The sequence below is a fragment of the Peromyscus maniculatus genome, chromosome 22 (genome assembly GCF_049852395.1).
Source record: "Peromyscus maniculatus bairdii isolate BWxNUB_F1_BW_parent chromosome 22, HU_Pman_BW_mat_3.1, whole genome shotgun sequence".
Classification (NCBI taxonomy): Eukaryota; Metazoa; Chordata; class Mammalia; order Rodentia; family Cricetidae; genus Peromyscus; species Peromyscus maniculatus.
This window is the reverse complement of record NC_134873.1, coordinates 49978245-49987254: the sequence shown is the minus strand read 5'-3', so window position 1 is coordinate 49987254 and position 9010 is coordinate 49978245.

The following is a 9010-nucleotide window of genomic DNA, read 5'->3' as shown; positions in this document are numbered from 1 at the left end:
GGAGCCAGCAGTCCTGACCAAAAACAGGTCCAGCTACAAAGTGCCAAACCCAAGTCCCTGCTCCCTCCTTCTTGTGCATCTTCTCTATCCAAATTGTCTACTACTCTATGGCTAGTTCTGGTTAGCTAGTCATTGGCTTCACCTCTTGAGTAAAGGTAAACCTAATTAACAGTCTCAGAGTGTCACAGTGCAATCAAATATCCTGCAATACCCTATTACCACACACACATAGAATACAGACTTAGTAAGAAACAGATCAGAACAACAAGAATGGTTACCTTTAAAATAAGGGATTTGGGATGTACTAAATTTTTTCAACCTTCTGTATTGAACGACATGCGCTGTTATGACAGAGAAAACTCAGGCTTCCCCAAGGACCAGGAGCCTTCTTAGTCTAAGGCACTGGGAAATGCTGTGGAGCAGACAACACAAGGACCAATCCCGAGTGACAGAATTGAGATTCAGTAGGTAACAATTCACTGCCTTCCCCATGCTCAGAATAGTCCTCAAAAAAACATGTACCACAAAGAACTTCAGAGATGTCCAATGAAATCTACCCCTCATCCACTGTCCAGAGAGGCACAAATGCTCATCAAAATACTTCGTAGTGGACTTTCTCCCTTCCCTGACTCATCTGACACAGTTACTCAGATTCATTACACCAAACTAACAGCTTCCTTGCCTTTGAATTACAACTTGCCACACAACTAATGTGTGTCCCATAGATGAGTACAGCTCTCACCTCTCGTCACGGAAGCTCCTCTTTGCAGCAAACGAAGGCCGTTACAGAACCACAGCTTGTCAAAACATGGAGATCAACCGATCGTGTCCAGTCCCAAATGATACATTTGCAATACAACTCATGCACCTGCGCCTCAGGGAATATTGTAGAAGAGAGCACAGAAAGACTGTAAGAGCCAGGGGACCAGGATGTCAGTGAAAGTGTGTCTCCTAGAAGCCACAGGAAAGCGACACTCACGATATTTCAACAGTATGGTTGCCTAAAACAAGATCCAAAGACAATGGACAGGTTAGCATGGAAGGGAAAAATCTCTAAGGAGCTCACCTCTAGATGAAGAACTGCAGGCCACTAATGACTGTTGAGAGGCAGCAAATGAATGTTCCCCGGGGATGACTCCCTCACTGGTTGTTCAATACCAAGTGATCAGGCCTGAAATCGTGTACACACATGCAACACTGAAGAGATTCAAAAGGTTGTGTGTGTGTGTATGTGTGTGTGTGTGTAAGATCAAAGGAAAGGAGACCATCAATTTGAAAGGGAATGAGGAGGAAGATAAGGGAGTGGCTAAAGGAAGGGTAAATAGAAGGGATTGGGGGAAGGAAAAAGAAGGGGAGAAATAATGCAATTACGTATTTATTCATTTTTAAAAGAGAACATAGTGAAATGTGGGTCTGCTTTAGAACCCTACAATAGGTAGGGAACGGGTGCTACTACTGATCAGTTTACATACTCGCTCAGGTGGTACCATTTCAATAATTATGCATATTAAACAAGACTACTTTTCATGCTCATGCCTTCTAGAAGACTCTCATCTTGGGCCTGCAGCAATATTCCCACAACAGGCATGTTTCCCTCCATGAGTAAATAGCTGCTCATTGGTATTCTCTCAATTTGAGTTTTCCATGAGCCATTACCCCCACCCCAATTTGCTGGTACAATGAGAATTCATAGTAATACAGATGAAACCAAGCATTAATTTCATGACCCTCAAGTGTTTTCATCGAAGAAAAATTGAATTAAGTTTAATTGTAGCATCATGGTTCAAAAATTGTCAGTCAATCCCTGGAAGCCTTAGTTAATGAGAACATTTTTATGAACAGAAAGCCCTCAGCTGAGTACTCTGAAGTACACAGGGCTTCATACTATATATTCCTGAAGACACTGAGCACTGTACTACACACTGGTAGAAGACCCGGCCCTTTTCTATGACTAGCATAGGACTCAGTCCCTTCAACAAAGCATCATATAAACAAGGAAGGTGGCTGACTATGATGATTATTTTCATGACCTTCTTAGGCAGTAGTCTCAAGAACTCAATATCATTTAAAAGTCGTAGAGAACTTTAGCCCCCACTGCATTTGAAAAATGGGACTCCTTTAGGATCGATTCTTGCCAAAATGAAAAGTCATGATTCTCTCTGATGGTGACTTCCATTCTCCTCTTTCACATGTCCTCTTGAATGTACAAGATAAAAATAAAGGTGGGGAGAGAAAGCTTGGGACTTCAGGGCATACCTTCTTCCCACCTCCTTGATGATGGAGGCATATCCTTTGAGTATATATTCTTCAGGAATACTTTCTCCTGGTTTCTCTTTTCTTCCTTCCTTCTCCCATTACTGCATCCACCTTCTCCATTCCATTTTCTATCTTTGCCCTCAAGAGCTAACTCATAAGAAAATGGACTGATGGCAGTTTGGGAGTTTTGTTTTTTGTATGTATGTAGGATGAATCTATTTATTATGTGATTAGCACTATTCAAGATAACTTAGTAGACTTGTTTAAATTCAAAACAGTTATTCTGCTTCCTTGCTACTTTCTTCTTCTTTAGAGGAAGACAAACAGAATAACTAGTAAAGCTCTCCCAGGTCTTCTTTGCCCAAATTCTTGGCATTACGTTAAACACAAGAGCAACCCTGAGTGCAACACAATTAAAAACAAGTGCATCATTCTCAATGGTGGTTAAAAGAACCAGTCTACCCTAGCTGAGCAAATGACACAGAGTGACTAAAACTTTGTGCTTTGGGTAGGTTTCGAAACATACTAGTTATTCAAAGCTTTATTTCCTTGTCAATGAAAAGGACATGTGATAATCTTACCTCATAGGATGGTTATGAAATGAAGAACTGTACACAAACCTTTATTACAGTCCTTAGACATAAACCATGAAATGAAAAGAGGCTGATTTTGAGTACAGATTTATTCTTAGTTTGTATTCTAGAGTAACCATTTTCTCTTTTTCCCTGATTTGCTTGTGTTTCAGTGATATCAGTTAGAATCTCTCCTAGCGGGAGAAACAGCCCTGTCCTGTTTCTCTGACCTGACGTAGGTCTCACCCCTCTCGTTGTTAGCAGTGAAACAGAGACAGCCGTGGCAGCTCTTGACCCTTTACTACAACCACCCCCAAATGACATCTTGATCATGTACCTCCCTGCCTTGATGATGTTGCTCTCCACATGGTACTAGGGGCCAACACTCTCTAACTTCCCAGGACATACATTCAGGCCAGTCTGCATGCTGCCCAGATGAAGTTGAATTGAATAAATGGTAGTGTGATAAAGAAAGAGGAAGTGGGTGAGTAAAGCAGCCGAGATCAAGGGAAAGCCCGGTGTGATCCACACATGAAAATCGATGGAGGTGAATGAACAGAAGGAAGTGGAATGGATGGGGCTGGAAACAGGGAAATGCAAATCCCTATGTTGGATTAGGTCTGGAGAATCGCTTCTACAAATCCACAGGAGGTATGTGTAAGTTGCCAGTGTGCATGAAATCAAATCTCATTTGAAATTCCTATACCCTCACCCAACAAATATTTGTGAGGACACAAAATACAGCTACTCTGAGATGTTACAACATAACACTGAGAAAAACCAACTTATATCTCTCACCAGCATTTGGCCTTCTTAGCTTTTCTCTTGGACACATGCATCTGAAAATAGAAAGTTTCCCCTGTCTGAAAATAGCAAAGGGGTTTCCACTCCTTCTTTTGCTGAATTCTTCACAACAGGCTCTTAAACCTCTGCACCATGACCCACCCCCTTGCTAAACATGTATCTCTGAAAATATTTGCATTGCAATTTTTAACAGTAGCAAAATTACAGTTGTGAGGTAGCAACTAAAATAATTTTATGGTTGGGGGTCAGCACAACATGAGGAACTGTATTAAAGGGTGGCAGCATTAGGAAGGTTGAGAACCACTGCCCTAGGGGAAGGAACTAGACATAATTGGGATCAAAAGCTTTCACAACCTGGCAGGTCCATAAAGTCAATGCCATCAAAATGAGAAGATGTGCTCATAACGTGGATGCAAGGAATCTAAGAGCTAAGACACTGAAAACTGTTTCCTGCCACTTAACATCTGCACTAGAATTATTAATGCTGAAGAAACTAAAGCCGTCACTTTTTCCAAGCTAAGTCAGTTGAACTGATGAGCATTGAGAAGCCAGTGTGGGCAGCCATTCTGACTGACTTTAGTGGAACTTTAAGGTCTGGGCACAGTGATGCAAAACTCTCTCTCTCTCTCTCTCTCTCTCTCTCTCTCTCTCTCTCTCTCTCTCTCTCTCTCTCTCACACACACACACACACACACACACACCACCACCACCACCACCAACAACAACAACAACAACAACAACAACAACAATAGCATCCATGTAATGGCCACCAATGGAGATCAATCTAAATCGTATGGAGAATCCACTAGGGTGCCATGATTTTTTTAAACTGCCTTTGGAGAAGAGTTCTTTCTGGAGAGAAAATAGGATTGCTAAGCCAGTCTTGGGGAGGAGAGGGAGTGCCTTTGGAGCAGCATTAAACTCAATTTCTTATATTCCTACCTCATCTCTATAGCTATAACACAGGGGTTATAAGATTCACCCAAAATAGTTCTCCGAGATAAGAGCTAATACATAGAAAGCACCCAGCACAGAAATAGCCCTGAATAATAACGCTGCTGCTGGTGGTGGTAGTAATGTCACCCAACAGCTGCCGCGGTAGCTGACAACCACATCTGGTTTCATGAATTAGGCATGCCTCTTCGTGGAATTTTAATAACTCAGATCATCTCATCCTCGAATTCCTCACCATATACTGCCCCTGACTCTGCCCACCATGATGTCTTATTTGGAATATCACCAATCCTGTGGCCCTGAGGGTCGAAAGTTCATTCACTGAACAGATATTTATTGAAGTCCCACCCTATGCTAGAGTGCTGTGTTTCAGTGATGAGCCAAAATCTGACTCTGCTTTTGTGTCTCTTCTAGCCTGACAGAGGGGAAGGAGATCAATGAAATCATCCTCCAAGGAAGTGTGAAAATGTGACCCTCCTCCCTGTAAAGGGGGCTGAACGGTGCTATGAGAGCTGGCTCAGCCATCCATGGATGCTGCAATCAAAGGAGAAACTAGACATTGCTGGGCAATTTTAATTATATGGTTGAAGCAGAATTTCTCATCTCATTTGTTCTCTTGTATGGTAACACACAGGGGACACTAAACACCATTCTATTGTCAACGGCTGCAATGGCCTTGGATTGTCCAGTTTTTGAGTATTTTTTTTCCTAAATAAAACCCTTAGATGTTCAAAATTAACAACCTAAATCTCTGTCCTCAAGTCTGTGGATAATTAGATAATATGCTTATACTACCCTTATTTCTAAGGTCCAAGTGTGTGTGTGTATGTGTGTGTGTGTGTGTGTGTGTGTGTGTGTGTGTGTGTGTGTGTGTTTCCTAAAAAGAAAATATTTCTTGCTATGATATTTTAGTTTCTGATAGAGTCCTACTTTGACAGCCCCTGGATTATCTAGGAAAAGAGGTGATGTGGCAAAAATACCCGAATGGAAAAAACTGGAATTATTTCCTTTTTGGCTTGCAGGGCAGAGCCAAGTTGAGAATGTCATTCTTTTCTCACTGGAAAATCAAGGAACAGAAAAAGAAGGACTCCTGTGGTTAAGTGCTTGTTACAGCAACATAAGTCTCTGTTTCGTTTTTCTTTGTGGGGAAATCAATGGTTCAATGAATAATAAGAGTGATGTTGGTCATATTTATGCTGTACGTGCTCATGATTATTTGCATAATATAAATCCCATTAATGGCTTACTATGTTTACCTAGTTTATGATTATTAGATGTATATCGAATCTTATTGGATTTTTAATAGATCGCATATTCTAGAGAGAAATAAAGGTCCAGTTTTCAAATGATAACGAAGAGTAAAGGAACATGGTTAGTAACTGCCAGAATTGAGAAGCATCGTATAAAGGCATACAATTCTATGCAGCCCATACCATGGCATGTCACTGACACTCTCACCAGGACATGTCCGCTGAGACCAGAATTGTATCTAGTATGATTTGTCTTCATTCTCATCAACAGCTGGGTTGGATAAAAATTAATCATTTTAATTGATCTTAAATGCAAAAAAAAAATCTTAAAATGTTAAGGGTAGGGAAAAAACAAGAAATTATGGTGGACTCAGTTAAGACAGCACAGAATAACTACTTAATTCTCACTTATAAAAAATGATTTCCTGTTCTCTTCACTGAATCTCAGCATATAACCAGCATAGAAAAATGCCTGGTCATACAGCTTCCATTTTCCATCCATCATATGGTCCTTGGCCAAAATAGTGGTAGATGTAATACATGTCATATGAAGGAAAGAATCATCTTGCAGGCAACATTTCAACCAAAGAGCATCCTCTACTTTGAGGAAATCCAACTCATAGGATTCTGAGATTTCAATCCCAAATCTGTATGTAAATGATGTATTGGAGGGGAAAGTGGGTTTTTTTTTATTATTACTAAAATGATCTGTCCTTTTACACAAGATACCCTGAACATATTCTTCAGTGGTTCATTGATACCTTAAAAATAGGAAAGGATTTAATGCAATGGAAAAATTAATACAGTACCCAAAGCTACCCTTCCAGATACTTGCCTTTCCAAGTTAATTCCAAAAGGCTTATCAGGGAATTTGACTCTGGTAAATATTAGAGGTACAGGGAGATGCCACAGAATCAGTTAATAAATCACCTCATGATTCCCATGGATACAACATAAGTTTTTTTTCTTTCTTCTGTTCCAAATGGTCTTAGATCCTGAGACTGGAGTCACTGAAAGGAGTCCCAAATGAATTAACCTTATTGTTTTCATAAAGTAGATGGAGCAATCGCTGACATGAAAGCACAATTTAATTAAAACTGAAGTGCAGATGAGCTGGAACGGAAGGCGGAGGAGGTGCTATTAAACCCAAAGCTGTCTTTCATCCAGTGCCCTCTGGCCCTCAGCACACAGAGCAGGCATCGTGTGCAGAGGGGATGTCACTGCCCTGTTAGGATAAAAATAATCACGCTAATAATAATACCATGACCATTATTAGAATGATTAAAAGCATTAATTATATTGAACTATATTGCAGATGGTATCAGAGTAATGACTATTTAGCTAAATTCCATCCCAATGGCTAGTTTTCATTATTAATAGCAATCACAGTGCTATTGAAATGTTTCCTTTATCCTTCAATACCCACATTCCCTCGGTGTCAGGGACTAAAGAGATGCACATTTTAAAGTCTGGGACAGACTTCTGGAGAGATTGGGTAATCTTGTTTGCATGTTCAAGTGGATCTGAGTATTAGTTCACTTCTCCCTGAGCCCCGCTTGTGGAAATGGTTTCCTTTGTGTTTATATGACCTCCTCGGTCTTTCCAGGACACAATCATCACTTGACAGTGCCCAAACAGTACACTGTTTCTAACAACTTGAGAAAACATAGGCAACTCTCCTGGCTAACTCCAAGTTTGCCCTGATGTTCAATATTCATCCCATCACTTAAAGGGACATACATTCTTCCATTCTTACATATCACACTATGATGGGATACATCCGATAGTTGAAAACATAGCAACATCATATTGCACTAGAAAGCTTTATTCACCTGCTCAACTTATTAATACAGAGTAACACAAGAATGTCTGAAGTCAGAGTTTACACAATATCCTAATACATAAGCTTCTCCCTTAACAACTGGTCTACCAGAGAGATGAAGCAGCCCTGTGGTGCAGGAGCTCCAAACATCCTTTACAATGTTTCAACACTGGAAACCCTAACTTAGCTTTCTAATGTCTAAAAGTCTGTGTTGCTGGGTATTTTAAGACACATTTCCGGGGCTGGAGAGAAGGCTCAGAGGTTAAAAGTACTGGCTATTCTTCCAGAGGTTCTGAGTTCAATTCCTAGCAACCACATGGTGGCTCACCACCATCTGTAATGAGATCTGATGCCCTCTTCTGGCCATGCAGATACAGCACTGTATACATAATAAATAAATAAATCTTTTTTAAAAAAAAAAAGACACATTTCCTGTAAGGAACATGATACTTAGGTTTGGGGTTTATATTTTTGATCTGATTTGACAATATTTATCCCAAATTGGAATTTTTCACCAGGTTGACTTCAAGTGTAGTTACTCGTGTATTTGATTTTAAACTACCACATTACAGTTTGCTTTCTATTTTTCTTTTGCTCACTCTCAGCTACTTGCTCCCTTCCCTCATTTTTGTCTATGGTCTCTTATTATTGTCAATGTTTGTACAACTGTTGCCTAGAGTGAGTCTCTGGCTTGAAATTTTTGTCCTTGGGAAAATTCCAGTTACTCGTTAAATATTATTTCTGCCACAATCTCTTATTCTTGCCTTTTCTTTCCTTGACATTTTTTAGTTTAATCATATCTTTGAGGCAAAGTCTCACTGTGGCTGGCCTGGAATTCACAGAGACCTGCCAGTCTCTGCCTCCTGAGTGTGGGGACGTGAGGCATGTACCACCACACTAGTCCATCTTGAACATTTTAATCGTAAGCATTTTGATGTCCATGTTTGTTAACTCCATTATCTGGAGTCTCCATGGGTCAAGTTATTTTGCCCTTGCCTCTCCTGGCTTGCAGTAACAAATTTGTGTTTCTGCATAGTTACACAGAAAACACAGACAAAATGTAAGACTCTTCAATCAGAAATATTCTTCCTAAAAGAATTCTAAAATTGCTTCTGGATAAAGACCATGGGCGGCATTCCCAATGACTTCAGTTCAATCAAAGCTTGACATGAAACAAAATCTACTCCCCACGGCTGGAGTATTGGTTCAGGCCTGTAATTCCAGAGACAGAAGGATCATAAGTTCAAGGCCAGCTTGGAATACAAAGCAAGTTCAAAGTGCTACATGGTGAAATGGTAATATCCTATAAAAAAAACAAAGCAAGGCGTGGTTGGAGAGGCTACACACTTATA